Here is a 23,211-nt window from a genome sequence, read left to right as displayed (position 1 = left end):
TTACTTGCACTGTGTGAATTGTGTTCTGAGCCTGGCCACAGTGTCGCTCTAAGGAGTTATGCTTAGCTAGTTATTTGCCAAGGTTTCTAACACCTGCTCCAAAGCAGTGATTCCCAGGAGAGACTCCCACATTCTGGAAACATGACTTGTATTTCTTGTTTTGGAGGGGTGATACAGAAATTCATATTTCAGTGTCTGTGTCCAGATTTTTCAGCATGCCTTGTAGCAGTGGCTTGCCATTTCATTACTTGTGATTTCCCTCAGCTTTGACAGACCAGAAGCGTGTCAGGGGTAGCTTTGTGTTTTTTCTCCAGGCTAGATAAAATATTTTAAAGAGCCTAAGGATGAAAGGTGATACATGAGGGACTCAGGTATCACTACAACTGTTGGAGGATGCATCCTTGTTCACAATTACACTTTGTAATTTACCAGCTTTTAACTGATTTAACATGTGCTGTAGTAGTTTTGTATAATTCCTGGGTTTGGAACTGAAGTATAAAGTAGGAATGAGTCAAATATCTTAAAAAAATATGAACTTATTGCATTGTCATTATTACATTTAACTTGGGGGATTCTGAACATGCTTCATAATCACTTTCCCAGTGCAACAGAAGAATACATTGAGGTTGTGGTAGCTGATCATGTTTGCAACTCTGCTTCTTCTTGATTCTCTTAGTGGCATTAATGTTTTCACGTGGGCTCTTAGCTTTCTTCCTGTAATCAAGATAATGCCTATATTTTAGTTGGAGAAAACACAAAAGATTCTCTGGAGCTGAAACCCACTGACACATACCCTGCTTAGTACTAGCTTCAGCCTTACTAACCTTAGCCTTTCAGCATTTTAAAAATCTGCACAACTGGAAGAATCAATATTTAGGCCATCATCACTATGAGCATAATTGATCTTTGGGATTTTATATATAATCAATAACAATGATATCGTATATAATCAAAATCAATATCAGATCATATATATAATCAATATAATATATTAACCCCAGAGACAAGGCCTTTCATTAAGAAAAAACAAAGAATGTAAAGATCAGTGTTGTAATTGATCTTTCAGTCTCACGAATCCCCATTTCCTAAAATGCTTGGCAACATGTGGTTCTGACTCAACTCTTCTAGATCAGACATGTAATTTGAGGCCTGAATTAAGGACTCATTTTGGTTTTGCTCTTGGTTTTCAGAACATGCAGGTATAACAATACTAGCCAGATATTTCAGTATGTTGCACAAAGGGATTCCTATGCTTAAGTGGCAGAGCCATTTTATTAATGAAGCTGGTATCAGGTTAATAACTTCAGCTGGGACCCAGGTGAAGTGCATCCAGTCCTTGATCATGTCACAGTATTTCCCCTGAAAATCTTGATCAAGTAATTCAGACCTGGGGAGTGGGTTTTTGGAAAGGTATGTTGAGATCTCAGCATCACGTGGAGATGTCTGAAAAAGACAACTGTTTTAAATGACCTGCCTCCTACCAGGAGCCTGCCACTGTGATTTCTGCAGGGTCAATGATGCAACTTGGCCACCTTCAACTGACATGGCAGTGAAGACCTCTGAGAGGAGGTTTCCTGCAACCAGTGGAGGTGTCAGGAGCCAGCAGCCCTAAATAAGTGACCACAGCTACAGTGTCTGACCCCATCCTCTGTGCATTTATTATAAGAAACATAATTTCCCTGGTTGTGACCTAACATCAGCTGGGGCGGACAAACAGGTTGACAAATGAAAGATTAATTCCATCAGAGCCAGAAGGCTTCTCTGCTCCAGACCCAAGCTGGGGAAAGATGAATTTAGTATAAACTAACAGCACCAAACAGAGATCGGGGATCTGGCAGAGGAACAGGCAAAAATAAATGTAGTGGTAACCACAGAGTGATGCTGATCAGTGAACAGCTGGCTGTGAGCTGGTCTGAAGTGTGTAAAAAGTGAGAAACTGGGACATAGGCAGGAAAGCAGCATTTATCATTGTCTGCTGAGTTTCGGTACAGTTTAAGAAATCTTCCTCAAATAAAAAGTACTGATTTGAGTTTGCAAATCTAACTTTAAATTAAAGTAGGACCATATCTGAGGCTTGCTGAAGTGAAATCCCAGTGAAACCAATGGATAGGCTCCCGTTAACACAGCAGGGTTTTAGTTCTTTATTGGCTTGAATCATACCTAGGCCTGAAGGGTCTTGTTTGAACTTTCATTCCACATAAATGTTAATGCATTTAGAACACCCTGCCTACATTTTAACTCCTTGAAGATCCTTTGACGGTGTTTTTCTTAAGTTTCTAAAACATTCTCATTAAATTTATTGAAATGCATCTCTTAGAACATTTTCACATATTAAAAAGGAGCATTTGTCCCTTCTTACTGTAGTAATTCAAATGACATTGTTTATGATTAATCTATCACAGTAGTTTCTTTTGACACCAGAATTTGTCTCTTGAAATTTTTCCTTAGTGTATTTTTTGAGAATTTTAAGCATTTTTTCTCTCACTGTACTTGCATGTAACATCTCTTCTTTTCAGTCCCTTTGTGCACTGAAGACCCACACCAACTCCTGCAGTGTTTATTACTCCACCGCTGTTCTTGCACATCCTCGTGCAATCAGTCGCTGCTGTAATCTGCTTTTCTGGATAAATAGTGGGAGTTTTCAAACACTCTGCATATATTCCCAAAACAAGGGGATTGCATAAAAGTGTAGGATTCTCAGAAAGACAAACAAGGGGTAAACTGAAAGCCTGTGACACAAACACATCCATTGACACAACTAAAACTAAAAGCAGGAATGAGCCTTTCTTTTTTTCCCTGTGGTCTCTCATACTGTTTCAGCTGCCTGAGATGGGGTTGAAACAGCAGCTTTAACTGAGTTTTCCTTTCTCCCTGAATTTGGTGTCCTTTTACAGAATCACAGAATGGTTGGGGTTGGAAGGAACCTCTGAAGATCATCTAGTACAAGCCACCTGCTAAAGCAGGTTCAGCTGGAGCAGATTGCACAGGAACGTGTCCAGGCACGTCTTGAATGTTTCCAGAGAAGGAGACTCCACAACTTCTCTGGGCAGCCTGTTCCAGTGTCTGTCACCCTCAAAGTAAAGAAGTTTTTCCTCATATTCAGATGGAACCGCCTGTGCTTCAGTCTGTGCCCGTTGCCCCTCATACTACTGTTGGACACCACTGAAAGGAGTCTGGTCCCATCCTCTTGACACCCACCCTTGAGATATTTATAAACATTGATGAGATCTCCTCTCAGCCTTCTCTTCTCCAGGCTGAACAGACTCAGCTCTCTCAGCCTCTCCTCATAAGAAAGGTGCTCTAGGCCCCTCATCATCTTTGTAGCCCGCTGCTGCACTCCCTCCAGTAATTCCTTGTCCTTCTTAAGCTGGAAAGCTCAGAACTAGACACAGCACTCCAGATGCAGCCTCACCAGGGCAGAGTAGAGGGGGAGGACAACCTCCCTTGATGTGCTGGTCACACTCGTCTTAATGCACCCCAGGATACCATTGGCCTTCTTGGCCACAAGGGCACATTGTTGACTCATGGTCAACCTGTTGTCAACCAGAACTCCCAAGTCCTTCTCTGCAGTGCTGCTTTCCAACAGGTCCACCTCCAACCTGTACTGGTGCCTGGGGTTATTCCTCCCCAGATGTAGGGCCCTACACTTGCCCTTGTTAAACTTCATTAGGTTCTTCTCTGCCCAGTCCTCCAGCCTGTCGAGGTCTCGCTGAATGGCAGCACAGCCTTCTGGTGGTCTCTTAAGTGCCTGTTGCAGGTGCATTGCACCACTTCATTGCTGGAAGCCAGTTGGAAATCTGCTGAGGGAGCTGGGATTTCTGACATACAGGGAGCCTCTGGTGAAAAAGCCAGCTTCACTAGTTCTCCATGATCCACTCCCTGCCCCTGCATGCAGGCTATTTTGTAGGAGAGAATGGAGCAGAAAGCTTCAGCATGGCTCTGCTGGCCCAGTGCACATTCCTAGGTGAGTCCAAAGGCTGCTACCCTGAGAGCACCTCAGGCTGGAGCTCTCCATTGACGGTGTCTTGGCCTCCAGCCTGCACTTGCTTTTCTGCTCTGCCTTTTCTGTCCCAGAAACACTTACAGCACATTTGGCGAGGCTTTCCTAGCCTTTGTCCCTGCCTCCATCATCAGTGTCACCCTTGAAGATGTGAAGCTGTCCTGTAAAAGGGACCAGACCTGATTTGTGTTGCTGGTAGTTGATGACTCCTACCAGAATGTGTCTTTTTTTTTAGGGGTGGATTAGGTCCCTTCCAAGGACTCTGGAAGAGATGTCTGGCATTTTCAATCTCCACATTTCTGGCTCATCGACTTGACAAGAGACAAAGCAGGGAGTCGCTCTTCTCTCTTTCACTGTGTGTAGAGACAGAGAAGTGTTTCTTCTGCCTTAATAGAGTCATTGGCTGCCAGGGTGCATCATCGTGGGCTTCCACAGCACCTCACTGCTATGTGAGGTAACACAGTTATGGTCAAGCTTAAACTGGTGAAATTACATTGATGGACATTTCACCCCATTACCTGAGAAATGCTGAAATTTGTCATTTACATGCATCATTTTGCAAGATCTGTCCTCCATTTTGCAAAAGTATGAAAGCATAACATGCCAGTAAAGTTTTTATTCTTACCAGTCGCACTTATTATGTACTTGCTGAAGTATTTGCTTTTATCTGAAAGAAGTCTGTATGTCCAAGATCACAACAGAATAGCATCATATGTTTTCATTTTAATTTTAAAATTATTTTGTCTTCTTTCTGTCTGCACCCAGTTTGCATTTCCTGTATGTGAACCGGCTGTCTGGTAAACAGCTAATTTTAAGCAAGGACTGCAGTGTATTTAATAAGTGAATTTTGAATTTTCTACTTCTTCTAGTCACGCCATTAACATAATTTTAAAGGTTATCATAATCAAGTCAGGTAATGAAATATACCGTTCTCAATCAAAGCATTAGTATGATCAATTTTTTTTGCTCTTCCTGAAGAGCAAGTTAAAGAGCAATATTTGTAAAAACTTTAGAAGTTAGTGTGGAAAAAGAATCCAAGAAAGGAGCAGAAAAAATCAGACGGTACGAAAGCAAAACTTATTTACTGCATTTCTGACAATGAATTATGTTCCTAAGAGTGAAGTGCTGTTCAAACCAAACAGGCACATGGCCTACATCGTGGCTATTTGTCTTGAAAAATGTTTATCGTCTAAGTCAGTACAATAATCTTTATTTTTTCCTTGACATAATATAAACAGTTTTATACTTATAAAATATTTGGGGTGCATATTCGCAAAGCTGCACACATTAAATGTGTCTGACAAACTTAAAAGTAGCTGTCTTCAAACATACACCTTGCAGTATCTCTGTAAAATTTCCTTTCTTCATTCTAATATGTAAAGAAGTTGTTTTTCACTAATATAAACCAGAACAAGGATTTTTTGCATTCACGTTTGAATTTAGGCTAGAAATGCTTTTCTAGGCACTTTTTCACTGCAATGGAAATGAGAATGAAAGCAACAAGAATAAGACAGAAGAGTAAATTTTGTATTGTGAATAAGAAAGAATAAAACTGGTTATCAAGTCTGATTAGTGGAAATAAACCCAATATGTTACTGCCTCTTTAGTACAGAGAGAAAACAGCTATTTTAAAATCGTGAGTCCATTAACCTTATTAAATGCAATCTAAACTCTTGGGAAAGTGATGACGGAAGAATCTAATATTTAAAACATTTGAGACCTGCTTACTCCTTTTTCATCTCTCTCCGAAGATTTGAAGTCTTCAGCATCTCCCATGCTTGTACCACACCGAAACAGCCAACGAAGGGGATCAGAATCCCTTGCTCTGCCTGGCTGGTTGCCTAAATCACACTGTATGAGTTATGCTGATCAATTCTGGTGGTTGAGTGCTAAAGACATACTTTCTTTTAAGAGCTCTCTCTTATTTTTGAATATGCAAAGACACAAGTGCTCTTACATGATTATTTCTAAAAGACATAAAATCTTAGGGGTGAATCTTTGTCAATTTAAACAAATTTTAACTGCCGCTGTGTGAGCTCTATGAAATAATATGGTATTTCAGTGTGATTTTTCACTGCTGCTCCTACCATCCTCTAAAACTCAAGGATTTGTCTTTTTAAAGCCAGGATGCACGACTGCGGATATCTAATTAAGCTGAATACTCATGAAGATATTCAGATGGCTTCACTACACTGCTAACTCAAGAAACAGACCAGCAACTATCATACCGAGTGTAAGAACTGTAAAGTCATTCAATCACAGACTCACAGCAATGTTGGTTGGGAGAACCTCTGGCAGTCATCCAGTCCAGTCTGCTGCTCAAAGTGGGACCATCACCAACACTCGACTAAGTCAGCTGTGCTGATGTCTAGACACAAATCTTGAAAGCTTCCAGGGATGGAGATTTCACAGCCTTTCTGGGCAACCTGCACTACATTTCCAGTGAAGGAATTTTTCTTAGTGTCCAACCTCAGTCTCCCTTGCTGCAATGTGTGGCCCCTTGTTATGTCATTTGCCACTTCTGAGGAGCTGTTGGCTTTGTCACCTTTGTGACTACCCTTCAAGTAACTGCTGGTTCTTGCAGCACCCCCTCTTTGCCCAGCTCCTGCAGCCCCTTCTCATGGGGCTCTCAGCCCCTTGGCAGCCTTACCCTTTTCTCTTAGACTGGGGAGCCCCAAACTAGACCCGCTGCTGAGGAGCACAGCAATTTTCCTTGATTGTCTGGCCGTGGTCTTCATAAAGCAGTATAAGATGCAGTTTGCCTTATATATGATGAGAATAAAAATGTTACACAGTGTAAAATTGTTCTTTATTTTAAAATGTTGGGAAACGCTGGGATATGAGAAGGCTACAGAAAGTGACCTCAGGGTTAAAGCAGGTCCTTTTGACGAAAATATCAGCTCCAATCCCCATCACAGTAAAGGAAGGAAGCAAATACCATGCCAGAAGGATGATCAGAAAAGGAACAGAGAACAAAACAGAGCACGGCACCATGCCCATTTGTAGGTTAAAAACTGTATGTGCAGTTTCAGTCCTATTTCAGAAGGGCATAGTAAAAACAGAAAAGAAACATGGGTTGCAAGGGTAAATAAAGACAAAGAATAACTCCTTACTAGTCCTAGATACTGAACCTGGAAAAGAGGCAATTGAGTGGAAATGCAAAATGTAAAAAGAGGCTTGTAAATTTGTGAATGGCATAGACAAAGTGGACAGGGAACATTTTTTTATCTTTATTTTTCAGTATAATAACTAGTGGATACAAAATTATCAGTTGGCAGCAAAAGTGAGGGTATTTTTCACACAATGAATAGTTAATCTGTGGAATTTCTTATCACTGGATGTTGTGAATGCTGGAAGTTTACCAAGATTCAAAAAAACAGCTGGACAAATCAACAAAGGAAAATCCATTGTGGATTATGAGAAGTTGTATCTCTAGATTGTAAAGTGCTGGTGCTATGGATTGCTAGAGGCTGAGAAAGTAACTCTGGGAAAATATTCACAACATGCTTGCTCTCCTTTTTATGGTTTTTATCGTTTGCCACTGGCTAGCATTGGAGGTAGGACACTAGGAGCTAGAATACCCTTTGGGAATCCAGTACAGCTGTTTGATGTATATCTTTTGTGTTCTTCTGAAAATCACATATACAATATTTGTATTTTTTTCTCCTGAATTTAAATTAAATGAAAAAGAATATGATATGTGGGTTTCTAAATCCTTCAGAGAAAGAGCACTTCTGTCCTCTTAACACCAGTCCACCTCGTAAGTCCAGTGGTGTGAATGGAAAAGACGTGATCTGACTTCATTATCAGGTGCAGTGGGGATATACTAAGTGAGAAAGAGGCAATTTGGAATAGGAATTCACTACACTGTCAAATATTTGTCATAGCTTAATCCTCTGAAACCTCTCTCATAGAGAAGTAACAAAAAAAAAAAGCTCTCTAGCCTTTTTATTTATTATGAATCTTGTTCTCAGTTAGAAAAGTTTTCCCTTCCGTGTACAGACTTTTAACTTCTGAGCTCTATTAACTTAGAGGCAAGGCTTCAGAATAGCTGGTGACAGCTTTTCTGGGGTTGGAAAAGATTTTTTGAGAACACCGTGTTTCTGATGCTGAAAATGACAGTGTTCTTCCTAAGGTCATGCTTCAATTTTTACATCAGCTATAGTTCCCTTCAATACTATGAAAGCAATTTCCTTTGTGCTATCAATACAATGGTGAGACAGCTTTTCCCTTGCTTTTCAGTGAAAACTACTAAATAAAAGTAACAGAGCCAATTTCAAAAGGCAACTTGAAGACATTATGCAAACACTGTGCTTTCAATTAACTTAAGCATATGAAGCCATACTCTTAGAGCATACTAAACAAAAGCTGAATCAGGATTTACAGAGTCCCACAGCTCTTTCCTCTCTCTGGCCAGGATCAAAAACCATTGAATTTTCTGAGGGACTTTCTATTTGATGTCAAAGGGCTTTGTAGCCAAACTAATTGTGGGATGAGATTAATCCTTGCAGCAGCTGTGAAATGCACTTTTAGCCTGTTTTAAGGCTTCTCTCATGTTTGAAGGTATTCATGGCTCTTGCCCTCCCATGGGCATACCTTTTTTTGCAGGCGATTTAACCTTTTTGTTAACGTGAGCATCTTAATTTCCTATATTTGGCTTCCAAGGCAGGCAGGAACTACCATGAGTTTTTGCCTTCCTGGGCTGGCCAGAGCCATCTAAATACAACAGTTAACGTGCCTGAAGCAGCCTGTGCTGAGCATCATGGCTGAGTCTTTCTGGACCTCGGGCTGCTGGGCCGCAGGGTGAAGTCCAGCATCACCCCACGGCTCTGGTACCAGCGCTGAGCATCACGTCATGGCTGGTGCTGCCACTGCACATGGGTGTCTGTCCAGAGAGAGGCAGGAGGGACCACTTGGCCTCATGTCCCTCCCTGACAGACTGTGGTTATTGTCATCTCTTAGGTCTGCAAACGTTGTCAGTAAGGATTGGTCAGTTATACTTCTACTGCTTTTACTCACTCATCAGATAATGGTCTGTTTCCAGACCATGCCCTCCCCACTGAATATGCCTGCACATGTGCTTTCTGTTATGTCACTGTGCAACACGGGCTTTGGAACAGTGCTAGAATTTAAAGAAATAAATATATTGCAGCTTATCCGTAACTACTTCAAGAACAGATATTTTGTTTTAAAAATGCAATTCTGGGTTCTTGTAAGTACTATTAAAAAAATTAAAAAGAAAACAAACAAAGAAGAGCAAAAAAGACAGTATTAAGCTTTGCATTTCAGCTGTGCGAAGCTGAACGTGTCATGTAGAGGGTCTGTAGTGCAGTAATATTGTTATATTGCTGTTAATGCTTAAATATTGTTTGCACCCACACATTCCATACCACTTTTTAAAACTCTCCTCTAATGCTTTGGATTGTAAAGAAGAAAGAAAATATGTTCCAGCTTTTTACACCTCTCTGGCAAAGGCAATAAATCACTTTTTCTTTGGGGACAAATATGTAATCTCCTATATAATCTCTGACCTTAATAAGAAGACAGAACAACCAAAAGCAATTTCTCTCGTTATAGAACTCTGAATACATAACCAGTTTTAGAGAACCTGGTAACTCTTGATAGGAGTATCTGAAGAAAGGAAGAATTCTCAGAGAGACAATGAATTTCTATTACTAGGCACAAGAGGAAACTGCTTTGAATGTTTTCAGAGATAAATTAGTAGGATGTGGAATTAGTGTATTTGGAGTCCTGTGCCTTTGCTATCAGTTACTGACTTCCTAAGAAAAAAATACAGTTGGCAAAGTCATTGTCAGGTTTTGTGGTGCAAATCCATACCTTACATCTGTCTAACATGCCCCCTTCAGAGAAGAAGTGGAAGATGAGAAAGTTTCCAAACCTGGACATACCTTAAAGGAGCTGAGGAACAGTGGGGATATAGTCAGTGCAGAGCCCTGAGTTCAAGGTAAGCAGAAACACTCTCAGTATGCGACACCCGCTGCACCCCTCTGGAACGTACATTAGTAAAGTGTGTTGCACAGTGCCAGCAATGACAAAGGAGGAAAAAATAACTGTATTCTTGGTAACACCACTTTTATTCATGCAAATGGAAACTTTGAGTCTTGGGTTTATTTTCTAGTATAATTCTGTGTCACTGCAGTCCATGTTTGAAATGCAAAGCCAGACACAGTAATACAAGTTAGATACTGTATAAATCTGCTTTTTGTTTTGTTTTGTTCTGAAAATTACTGTTCCTTCTTTGCTTCCTCTATTGGTAGCAAATTCCCAAGGTCTGAACCTTGCGTATGATACCATTCGGTATTCTTTATTTAACACAAACACTTCCCAAATAAAAAAGATTTGCCACTCTGTGATGCACTGTGAAACCTCTTCAGAAACAACTTCACACAGAGATTCATTAAGTTTGATTAATCATTCATTTGTGTAATTGCAATTTGAGCAGGATTCATTTAAACTTACGGTAAGTTTAAGCGTGAGGAAAAGCTGGCCAACGTGGACCATTAAAGACAACGGTGCTCAAAGCTCAGTCAACTTCAAAGTGGGCTTTCTCCCCAGAGCCAGCTCACGGTTATGTAGCGGCACAGGCAAAATGTAAGTTCTGCCCCAAGATGATGGTGTTGGTGACCTTGTCCTTCACCTCTGTGGGCAGCACCGTTCAGGCTGTTGGGGCAAGGGGTGCATCCCGGGAGGGGCTGCGGCAGGGAGGATGGGATGGCAAGGGGAGATTTTGAGAGGTGGTAGGTGACAACCATAAAGTGCCAGAGCATGGAGGTGGGCTGGACTCACAGAGCTCCAGGGAGGAAGGAGGTCTCTGTGTCTCTCCTCACTGATCCATGTCACCTTCTCCACTGAGCTGGTGTCTCCTCCCAACCCTTGGCAGGATGCAGTTTGTTCCCCCCCTGCAAGGTGAGGGCAGGGCTGGGAGCTGCCCTTCTTCTTCTCCCAAACCAGCCCCTGCACCCAAGGTGGGCAGTAACAGAGCTCGTGCAGGCAACAGAGACCCTGCCCTCCTCAGGCTTTTGAATTGCCTCGGCAGCCACCTACTCCATCTTCTGCTATTTGCAATTATAAAGACTTTCTGCGCTCAAATTGTCTATTTCATACCTAAGTGGTTCTAATCTTTTTTGCAAGAATAACTGTAATTGCAATGCTTTTCTTGGATTCATCTACAGTATCATTATCCAGAGCAAAAGACAGGATTCAGCAAATATAAGTGTTAAAGAAGATTGTGGGCTTGGAGTAGAATTCATGTGAAAATGTGAATATGACAGAAGCAGCAGATTATTTGATTTTCTTTTCATGAGTTTGGCCAGATTCTCATTTCACTTGTGATGATGCTGACTCCTGGACTTCAGATATTTCTTGGTTTTAAGTCGAGGAAGTTTTTCACAGTTGAATGACACCTAGGAAAGGGTTTGGTAGAATTCTAATAGGAAGAGTAAAATCTCCAAAAATCAATGAAAAGCAATTCTATGAACTGTTTTACATGTCAAGAAATCAAAGCTATTGTATTTATAACATCACATCAAGGAAATCTCAATAATTTTCTTACGTATTCATACTTATTCTTTAAATCTAAATCTGTTCAAGTAAGGGCTAAATGCCTCCCATGATAAAGTTGAAAGATAACTAAACTGTGGTCATAATTTAAAACCCAAACACATGCTTACATTTCATTATTCATAACAGCTAAATTCAGTTTTGCATGACATATCTAACTTCCTTTTTCCAGGTAACTCATTCATAATATCAGATGGTAATATCAGTTTAAAACTAACTTAAGTATTTTAAAGATGTTTATGTAGTTGCAGATACATCTGAAGAAAAAGTTCACATGTTTTTTAGACATATTCCGGGCTGAAAATTAGTGACTTGATCAAAGCATAGGACAAGAAGGACAACAATGACAAGGAAAAAAAAAGTATTTTTTTCTAATTTTTTAAAATTCACTCTGGTGGGCACTCTTTTGAAAGGTGTCAGCATGAAATTGATGTGAAACATATATTATAGATGAACACCACTCAGATCCTCCAGAGGAAGCTCCTGGCTGATGTCATAGACAAACCCCCATCTTTGGTCTTTGTTTCAAGTCTTATGCTGTAGTGTAAAAAAATCCCATATCTTTTATGAAGATACTTGCCAGAGTGTCATAGATGCCAGTTTGCCATGCCTAGAAAGCTGCTAACTTGTTCTTGACTGAGTTGGCTCTCCAAGAGAAATGGTGGTTGTCTCAGAGACAAAATCTGGTCCTTGGTTTGCACAGTGGTATAGGCTGCCTTTAGAGTTTAAAGACATTGCTATAATGTTTTCATCTTTTCCAGATCGATGCTGAGTTTCACACAACAGCTATAAAATAACTGTAATTAGAAACATGATTAAGTGTTAAAAGTTGAAGGTACTGTTCTTGACACGTCAACTTCTTTAATGAGAGCAATTTTGCTCGGGTGGTTGGCAAGACTGACAGTGTTCTTTCAGCTAGTACCCACTTTCTAGGTATGTAGGAAATCTACTTAAATCTTTCTGTCACTTGCTGTAAATCCAGAATACTTCAGTCCCCATCTACTGCTGTGTTGTCACTGTGCTCTTAAACTGATGCTATAATCCATCAAAACAGTGGATGTATTTCACTGGAAAATGATGGGCCTAAACATGAGCAAACATAGAGTTTGTAAAAGCAGCTGGGGATCTTTCATGATGAAAGTGCTAAGCTGTAAGCAATATATTTGCTGGCCTGGATAAACACTACCAGCTCAAAGGTACAGCTAAGTTGACTAGAGCTTGTACATAACAGAATACATCTCTGGAGGTTACTCAAACATACATGAGACCAGATACTTTAATTTTTTTTAATCACCTGAAGTTAAAAAAAAAAAGGAGAATATTTAAAATCCCTATCTGGATATACATGCAGAAACTCATATTCATCCTACTATTCAGTTTATTCAATGTTTCTTCTGACTAATGTGGCCTTTTCAGTATTCTTTTGGAAGAAAAAAAAAGATGGAAGCTCATATTTTATTGCTTTAGCTTGAATCCCCATGTTTGAAAAGATTGATAACATAAGGCAAACACCCAGTACTACACTGCAATATAGAATGGCTTTTTCCTTTGCCAAACAGCTGATTAAATGAGTTCTGACCGATATTGTTTTTTACATCAGTGCCTCTTCACATACACAAAAAAATGGAAATAGAGATAATTAACCTCAATGGAGTATGACTTAAATAAGGAACCAGATTTTTATAGGGTCCTAAGTGAAATACTTTTCTTCTTAAAGAACCTGTGGCTGTTTCCTTATGTTGTGCTGTACATCCCAAGATTCAGGCTAGAGGTTAGATTTAGAGACACGCTTCTTTCAGACACAAAGCAGGTAACAGTGTAAATATTTTACTCAGTAGCTCCAGATTTATGTTTAAAAAACAAGTGCTTCAAGTTGATGAAGTTAACTTTTCTTGCATCATTAGTCTGTAAGTGTACTGACTACAGAAGTACTCAAATTTAGTCACCATAAGCAATTTCCTAGAGATCTGGAGGAGGCTGGAAGTTCACCCCAGAACCCAATTTACAAACCACCTGCTCTAGTTGAACCTGCTTTAGCAGATGGGTTGGACTAGATGATCTCCAGAGGTCCCTTCCAACCCCAACCATTCTGTGATTCTGTGATAAGACTGCGTCCGAACCCCACAAAATTTGTTTTGGGGCATTAAAATTTGAAGCTGAATTTTGTGGTACGGGTCCAACATGCAATATTTATGCTGGGCTGATGAATGCAGCAGCTGTGAACAATCAAATCTGAATAATAAATATCTGGTTTCTCTATTGTGTTGTTTTGAAAGAAGCGGTTTAGTGTAGCCACTTTTGCAGCTGGCCTTTTGTCAGTGTATTTTAAATGAAATGGTTGTGGGGAATAAATTAGTCAGTTCATCGAGCTGGCTCTTGTAGGAAAAAGATGTCCACTGTGAAGTATTTTCCCATAAAACAATATTTGTCATTTTTCAGTCTGTTGGAAAAATCCTAACATTAGCTAGGAGATAAATTGATTATTTTGGTTATGTCAAAGGGATTAGAACCAATAATAACATGCCCATTATCACAATTGTGACCATGCTGAAGTTCGCAGTTCAACAAAGAATCAACATTTGTAGCTAGATATGAGTGCATGTCCCATATTTGTGAAGAAACAATCTAATCTGGGAAGAAATCTTTCTTCCTATCCGGTTGAGACAGCAACTAAGTTTTAATACAAAAGATGAAGGTACTCCTTAGTATATTGCAAATAAAAAATTAAAATACTGTCAGGAAGTCAGGATGTTCAGGGTAAAGTTTATAGAGAGGAAAGCTATCTAGAGCTATCTTTTTTTTTTTTTTTTTTTTTTTTTTCAACAGGAATCCTTTTCCACTTGAAACAACTGGCTGGAAAGTTTTATCGTATTACATGGAGATTCCACAAACACCTTCAACAAAGCAAAATAGCTGAGCTATCCAAGATCAAAGGGAAGTAAGTGTATCAAGGCAGGTACAGATCAGTGCTTTGTGCTCTTGCGGTCTTTCTTGACTTCCCTTCATAATCGGGGCAACTTGGAGAGTTTTTTCCTGGATTACCATACAACACATTTTACAGAAACTAAATTTGGATTGCGATGATTTTAGAATCTCTGCTAAGCACTGTGATTTGTAAGTATTGCTTTTATGTTTGTTAATTACGACTGCATGCTGTTTCTCAGTAAGTCTTAAAAAAAATTATTTCACAACAGATGTCATCCCTCTTGTTACGTATGAAGAAGTTTGTAGAGTCCGTACAGTTTCTTGCAGCTGAAGGAGTGTTTCACTTGAAGCTGCCAGTTCCTTACTCTTTATGGTCCTTGGCTGCCAGCCGATTTTATTCGAGTTGAAAAAGGTTCGATTATGGTAGATTCTCTGTCTGTATCTATTGGTCCCCCTTGCATACCAGTCTGCATAGGTATGGTGGCTATGCACATGTGCTAGAAGTACCTCATACACATCACATGGAGTAACACATTTCCCTTTGTAGAAAGACATCTCTTTTCCTCTGCTGCATGGGTACAAAACCCAGGTGGGCCAAAGTGGTTTTAGCTCTGGTCAGCATGCCACCACAACTCCCACTGTTCTGGACATCATCACTCTCTATTGTTAAAAGTGGCTTTTTCAAGGATTACTCATTTGAACACTACCGCAATGCCAAAACCCAAGCCAAACACTTCTACTCCTTTTGCCTTCTTATAGTTTTATTTCGTTTAAAGAGGAGCTGATGGTTCTACTTTTGCAGACCCAAGGACTTCTAAACAACCTTCAAAAGGAGATACATATATCCAACAATGAAAGTCCCTCGGTTCTCTTTTCCTGACTTGTCTGGAAAAAGTCTGAGTTGTGCTGGGTATCTCTGAATATACAAAACTAGTGTGTGAATGTAATCTGCATTCACCTCTCCCAAAGAAAGTAGCCCTCTCTGCTCCACTTGTTATTGGAAGTGAGCTCTGAGCCCAACAAGCAGAATCGAACTTAAACAGGTTTGAGAGAGAGAATCTGTCTGAATCCAAGAGTGTTTCATGGTCAAGTTACCGAGACGTTGTTTGATCAACATCTGCTACTGCTAAAAGTGGAAGGTTCTATGACATTTACAACATATAGCTTCATCTTTCATTGGTGTTACTATGCAGTAAAGTTTGAAAATCAAGCAACTTCTCTACATGTAGTGACATTATCAACCAGTAGGTATTGCATTAAATAACTTCTTGACAAATACTAAATATTAGCATGTCCCACAGGTCCTGAACTGTTAAATCAGAAAAAAAAGCAGCTGTGCTCACCTTACTTGGATAACATGAATGACAATCTGGACAATTATCTGGAATAATTCGTACAAAGTGTGAATTATTGCTGAAATTAGGGAAATGCTTATGTTGCTGTTATAAAATCTGCTCCTCAAGAATTACTGTCTACCATTGTATTTTCCACTCATGTAACCAGAAATTCTTTTATGTCTCATTCCCATATAATGAGCAAAGGTGGTGACAGAAAAAGCTTAGGACAATGAATAAGCCTGTTAGCCACTTTCTGGACTAAGCTGAGCTATGGAACAGGGCAAAATTATCAGATACTGAACAAAAAAGCCAGGAGAAGTGAGGCCTCCAGCTCAGAGATGGACGAGGTTTTACAAGGATATTTTTTTAATGATATAAGGCAACATGAAACACCTAAATTAAAAGGAAACTACAGCTACAGAAGAAGAAAAAAACCCTTAGTTTTTAAAAAGATACAGATGGAGCAGCAGAAGTCTGTGGAAAAGGACAAAACCTATGTCACAGACAGGTGAAGGAAATTCTTGGAATTATATGAACAAAAATGTAGGTCCAGAAATGTGTTGCTGCATTATGAGAAAATGTTGTGTTGGCAGGTAAAGAGGTGTTTTAGGACTCTTAAGAGGACACCATTGCATGGATGAAATAATGTTATATCAGCATCATTAACTTTTTGAGCCAAACTTGAAAGGTCATTAAACATCTAAGATTAGTTACACAAGATTTACTGTCTATGAAGCAGAAAAACAGTTGAGACAGAAACAAAGCGTAGGAATCAAAATACCAGATCGCCTCATTTTCCTAAATCTAGAGCAGTATGTTCCTAAAGAAATGCAATTTGAGTTAGCTATTTAAATTTTAAGTTAGACAAAGAAATGTGTTCTCCTGTTCCACAAAATCCATTCAGCTTGCAACTGTAGAATTTCTCTCCTTGCTGTCCAGTTAAAATACCAATTAAACACTTAACCTTGTTAATCTTTAATCAAGAAAATGAATGCTACTTTTAAACTCTTATTCAAGTCTTATGCTGTAGCATAACAACAATAATTCCTCTCATTTATGAGGACTTTAATGTTGCATCCAGCTGCTCTACTAATGTAACAGCTATGCAGTACTGGCTGGTTATTTGCATTCTTTTTTAATGTAATTTATGTGGTAGCAGAGTTGACCAAAATAGCCTGCCTGAAGTATTAAAATAATTCAATAAATTTTGTGACCTATTTGAGGTAAGCACCTAGTATTTTTCCATGACTTTACTGGAATTTATTTTGCTGTGTGCATGTCCAGCTTTCTAATGGATCCTGGTAGGATTTTTGTTTGCTAGTTTATTGTTTGGGTTTGTTTTTGTTTTTTTTTTTTTCCTTTTTCATTCCACGAACAGTGAATGACTAAAGCCAGATGAACTTCTGCCAAGGTTCCCCAGGTCACGTATACCTAAGAGATGCAACTATGTCTATGGGTGGTATTCAATCCACCTGACTTTTACATGGCAAATATCACTGGGCCAGTATGAGACATGTTGGTACGCTCTTTCTGTAATGGTGGTGAGGGACGAGAATCTCCAGAAAGCAGAGGACTAAGGCCTGGAGGATAAATTAAGGTCTCTCTCAGAGACAGACAAGGTATGGGGCTTAGAGCAGACACCTGCCTTGTAGATGGCTGTTTATGTTTGACTGTAAGTGCTTCATGTGGAGAAGGAGGCACAGAATAATAATCATTTAGAGATTGGCTCTTGAAGATTTGCCAAAGTTTTCTCAGTTATATGACTCCAAACAGTAAGTTTCCATCAAGTTTTGCCCATACCGGTATCACACAGTCTTCAAGTCTCTTCTCAGTCTCACTGTTCACACTCTATTACAGGAAGTTTTAGCTCTGGGGCCAGGACTTAAAGGACCTGGGAATGGTTTGCATCAACACAGTAGCAGCACAGTAGTGTCTGTGGGCAAAACGAACTAATTAGTAACTGGATTTTCTCTAATAGAAATAATTTATAAATAGAAAAATCCATTTAAGCTCTGTTTTACACTAAAAGATAAATCCAGGCACGTATCCAGGCATAATTTCAAACATCACAGCTGTCAATTATAATTTTGTGCTCAAAAGGTGTTCTTCAAGATGTGCGGTGTTTTCTTAGTGATCAAGCTTTTGCTGCCATGATATTCTGAGTGTGTAAATGGAGAAGGATCTGAAATGAGGAGTAAGACCTTTAATCAAGCCAATAAAATAATAAATAAGCTGTTGGATAGAGAAGCCATCTTTCAGGTATATTTTTTGCTTTTGTCTTTTAGAAGGAGAATGGCTTTCTTGTAGAAGGACAAAATTGTATTTTTCTGCTGAAAGGTGAATGAGGCATTTTCACTGAGACTAGAATTTTATTTGGTAGAATAAAATACATGTTCTTTTCTAAAAATTGCTTTAGAATGATAATTGTTTCTTTGTCATTATTCTTTCTAGATTTCTCTGTGGAGAAACAAACAGGAAACAGTTGGCAGAAAATCACGTCATTAACAGCCTTAATAAGCCTGGGTTGTGAATTTTTTTTTAAAGTCTTCCCCTTTTGAATTATTTTTTATTTTAACACTTTATAGTAGTGTTCCTCACTTATACCTGGTTTCCTGGAATCTTCACTATAGATCCTGTGTTTCGTGATACACTCTTGCTCTTTTAAATTGAAAATGCATTCTCAACTGTTGCTCAAAACTACAAAATGTGTGCCAAAAAAATTTACTAGTTAAATAATTACCTCTTGTTTTGCATTATCTGTGTAGAATTTCTATTAATTCATGAAATAATCATTGAAGCATATCCATGAAATGGGTTAACAAATATGCAATGAAAATACTTCTTAGTATTATTTTCTGCCAGTTTTCTTCTCCTGATATCACAAGCTTTCTGGAATCTGGCAAGAGATGTTGCATTTTAAGGTAGTTTGCTTCATCTGATTTGTATTTACCATCTCTATCTCCAAAAAAGCCAGAACTATTCCCAATGCCCATGTGTTATTAATGAATACAGAGGAAAGATTTTATTTATTATCTCTGACTAATGCTATTTTACAGCTTTCAGAGATCCTCTACATCCTGTCATTTGGTGCATGGAAAATCTGGGTTTTTTGCATTATCAAGCTTGGCTCCCATCTAGCCAGGCATTCACAACTGAAAAGTATGCCACATCACTTGATAAAGAAGAGATAATGAAGTATAATCAGCTTTTGCAATAAATGGCAAACCTCCCAATGACTGGCAGGGTTTGTATTTAGTACTGTTGTATTTTTTCATGAGCTCAGTTTGCAAAAGCATCATGCAGCTTCATTTCTAATCCTGCTCTGTGTGCAGTGTTCTTGCAGGCTGAGATCAGTCCTCTGGGCATCACTGCTCTCAGATGTCCTCTTCAGGATTTTAACTTCAGTTATTCCTTGGTAAAAAAAACTTCATATGCACTGTTCTGCACTTTTGTATGTCTCCTGTTCTCCTGAAACTTGATTTGATCTTTGCTATTCAAGGTCTCCTTTTGCCAATAATTGACTTGTTCTTTCAAAAGTATTAAAAAAAGCCAGAATGACATTTGGCTTTACAAAGGAAAGGTTACTCTTTCTAAGAAAGATCATGGGATTTTTCAGACTGTCTGGAAGAAATTGCAGATTCGATCTCTAAGAACTCTCTTTTATTGATTTAGGTAAGATATCTGTGTATGCACTCAGTGCTGGCAGGAGAAGATGATCCCAGCAGTGATGGCCCAGGAAACGTTATGCCAGGCACTGAGCCTGTTGCTGTGCAGCTCGTCAGTGTGTGTAGAAAGAGCTTTGCCATAAGTACACCAAGTCCCTGAGATATCCCTAGCTCTACTGACAGCAACTCTGGCTTATCAGCTGCTGGCATCTCCACTGGCTGGCGGTGGTTTGCAGTGGTTTCCCAATGTCTTTGATGCCATCAAGTCCACCACTGATTCCCTCACAATTTTGTTGCCTATGGAGAAACCAGGACTATTGCCATGGTCAGGGTGGCCAGCGCAAAGAGTCCCAGCACCCTTGAAATGCAGACAACTTGCTGTGCCTCACCTTTCTCTTGGTTCATTATGGACTCCTTCCTTTGATTCTTTGCCAACCTTTAGCCCTTGTATGCTATATCATTTGCATCCAGGGGACATTTCTCCCATTCCCAGTCTTCAATAGGAGAGCTACAACGCCCATCAGTCCTCTTTCTGGGTGGATGGAATCCGCTTTGGACAAGTGCCATCCTTACTCTTTCTGGCTTCTATGCAGACATGCTCATCAAGTCACACGGCCCACATTTTTCCCATGGCTATGACATGACTTGCAGTAATATGGAGCATTCATTGTCCTGTCCTTCAAATCCATCTGAGTAGCCACCATGGGGAAAGACCAGAAGAATGGAACCTGCAGCTGTGAGACAAACATGCCCAGCATGACCTTCACGTTGAAAGGTTGTAGGTGTTATAACTTGGTCAGGTTTGGGCAACCTTGATCACAATAGGCTAGATGAGTTAAAGTAGCTGTGAAAAGTAGAAGTTAATAAAAATTGAAGGGTATATACTGTTCTAAAAGATTTCTGCCGCAGAATAGTTATAAAGGAAAAAAATCAATAAAATAGTTGCACTGCAAGTTATGTCTGAAAAAAACATAGAAAAAATATGCTAGAATGTTATTTTCAAAATTCTAAGACCGTTATGGCATATATAGTCTTTTGTCTTTTTCAGTTATCAAGCCAATGCTTGCTTACTTAATTAATTGGCTTCAGTTAAAGCCACTGAGGAAGGCAATTCTCTGTTGACTCTTGTTTCCCAAATAATTCCACATCATTTTTCACTTTTGTGTGAGTAATGAATGAAAAAGAATTATAATTGGCAATAACATTATGGCTCCATGATGTGAGTTTATATAAAAACTCAATGCTCAAGATAATGACTCCGCAAGGCTTTCATCTTATTGCTATGAATACATATGTTTTTAATGCCAGGTATTAAATCTTCAATATTAAATCGTCAGTTCTTGGTATTAAATCATCAATACACTTTTCTTTAAAAAAAAAAAAAAAAGTACTCAGTCTGCCACTTACGCGAAAGGTATATTTCTTTCATTCAATGATTTATTCATCCTTCCAACCTTCCTAAACTTGTAGTCATATTCCCTAAATATAAACCAACACTTTTTATGGTAAACATGACAAATTTAGGGCTCAGAGGTATCATGAGTGTTGTCTTCAAAAGCATTGTTTATTTTCATCTCTACCTGAGCCTTAGCTTTTAGTTGGAGGCCTTTTGATAATGTTTTAAGAACTAGACTTTCTTCTTCCTGGTATAGGCAGTTGGTCACTTTTTTCTTCCTGGATCTCAAAAGCTTTGGCACAAATCCAAGATGAAGATATCCTCTTTCACACATCTTTCTTCCGAGTTTCAGAACAGAACAGAGAACAGAAGTGAGGGGCGAGGAAAGGGAATTTACATTCCTCTCTGTTAACGTCACACAAATTTGAAAGCCAAGTAGAAGACAGCAAGCTGAAAGTTTCATTACTCACAGTGGACCTGATGAAATGAGATGGCTAAGGTTCCCTGCATCGCTCTTGACATTCAATTTGAGAGATTACCTCTCTCTCATCTCCAGAGGCTGGCTGAGCACTTGGGTGGAACTGCAGAGACTCTTCTCCTTGGTTCTCCACTCTGCAAGGAGGCAGAAACATCGTAGTCTGTCCACCTATCTCCACCATTCCCTCAGAGCAAAGCTCTTGAGGAAAGAATGCAGATCTGCTTAAACCATTGTCTGCCACCAGCCCCCTTCTTCTCACTAGAACATTTTTGAAGGTGTGTTGATTTTGACCAGAGGCCAGATGGTGACAGCAGTCTCCCACAGTAACATCTTACTCCATGATTATCTGGTGACTTCAGTGGTATCCCTTGTGGAATAAGGTGCTACTTGGTTAAAACATCATGTACTAATCAAAGTTATTACCCTGAGAGATCTTAGAAATCTTGGGAGTAATAGCCAATGACTTTTACATCATTGTAAAAATAGTGGTGGAGGAAAGGACAGGTTTCTTCTTTTGAATCAAGCAGGGCCTTTCGTTAAGCATTTCCTTCCTGACATTCTTTGGCTACATCCCAGCTGGCAGATCATAAGGGAACTTGGAGGTGTCATGTCTAAGTGCACATACTGGCCCAATACAGACCCTGGGTGAGCATCGGACCACGTGCTGTCCCCTGCCAGACACCAGAAGCCTCGGTCCTGAAGGCACACAGAATATGAACATTAGCTGGTGCTTTGTTGCTTTCACAAACTGGCTAAGCATCTGGATTGGATGTACTGAGAAGACTTGTAAAATTACCTAATTACAAGAACTCTTCTGGCATTTCTCTTTTGATAAGGGCATTTATCAGGATCAAATCCTAACATTAGGTACATTCACTACTTTATTCCCTTGGATATAGGAGGATTCTTCATTTGGATAAATGGCTTTTCATGTATGGAGAATGCATACAGTACGTAATTTATGATGGCAGAAGTAATTTTATCAGCTTTTGGTTTCCTTTAAAAGCCTACAGACTACTGAATAACCCCTCAAGTCTCTTAGCAGTAAAGAGCCAATATGACTTTAAAGCAAAAGGAGCTTTTTCTTAACTTCCTGGGTATTCTTACTGGGATTTACTGTTTAATTTTTAAAAGCATTGATAATGTGATATTATTAGCTAGACATATGATAAACTATATGATAATGACTACTGTCTATTTCATCATAAATCAGAAAATAGATACTCAATATTTAATTAAAGTAGCACACTTTTAAGAAAACTTGGTAGGTTTGTAAATGCCAGTAAATAATAGGGCAGCATTGACTTCAGTGTGCCTAGGATCTTACCCCACATGTGCTTCACATCTGTTTTATTGTTTTACTCAAGTAAACATGGATTAAACATTTTTTGTTAATAACCCAGACTAAGAACCTAGGCCTGAAGCATTATGTTACTAACTTCCAACAAAAACAAGACTTCTCCAGAAAGCTTTAACTACTGCTGAGTGAAGGCAGAATAAGAAATATCAGTGTTTAAAGAGGACTTTTTAGGGTAAAACATTTGTCTCACTAGCTTGTATTTCATAACATTGTTTTATTATATTCTGGTTTTAATAGCACGAGTGTTAGTTTGAGCAACAGTTTTGAGAGTTCTCATTAAAATACTTCTGACAAATACCGCTTTATCCAGAACTAGATTATAGACAAGATACAGCTAATATGCACTTTTGACATTAGTTACAAAAATGAAGTTCTGTTAAAAAGAAAGGCTTGTAAGCACGGGGAAACAAACTTCACTCTGGTTTTCACTAGAGCAACCAGTTCATCCTTTTAGAGATCATTCTTTTAG

The sequence above is a fragment of the Caloenas nicobarica genome, chromosome 2 (genome assembly GCF_036013445.1).
Source record: "Caloenas nicobarica isolate bCalNic1 chromosome 2, bCalNic1.hap1, whole genome shotgun sequence".
NCBI lineage: Eukaryota > Metazoa > Chordata > Aves > Columbiformes > Columbidae > Caloenas > Caloenas nicobarica.
Note: the sequence above shows the minus strand (reverse complement) of the source record.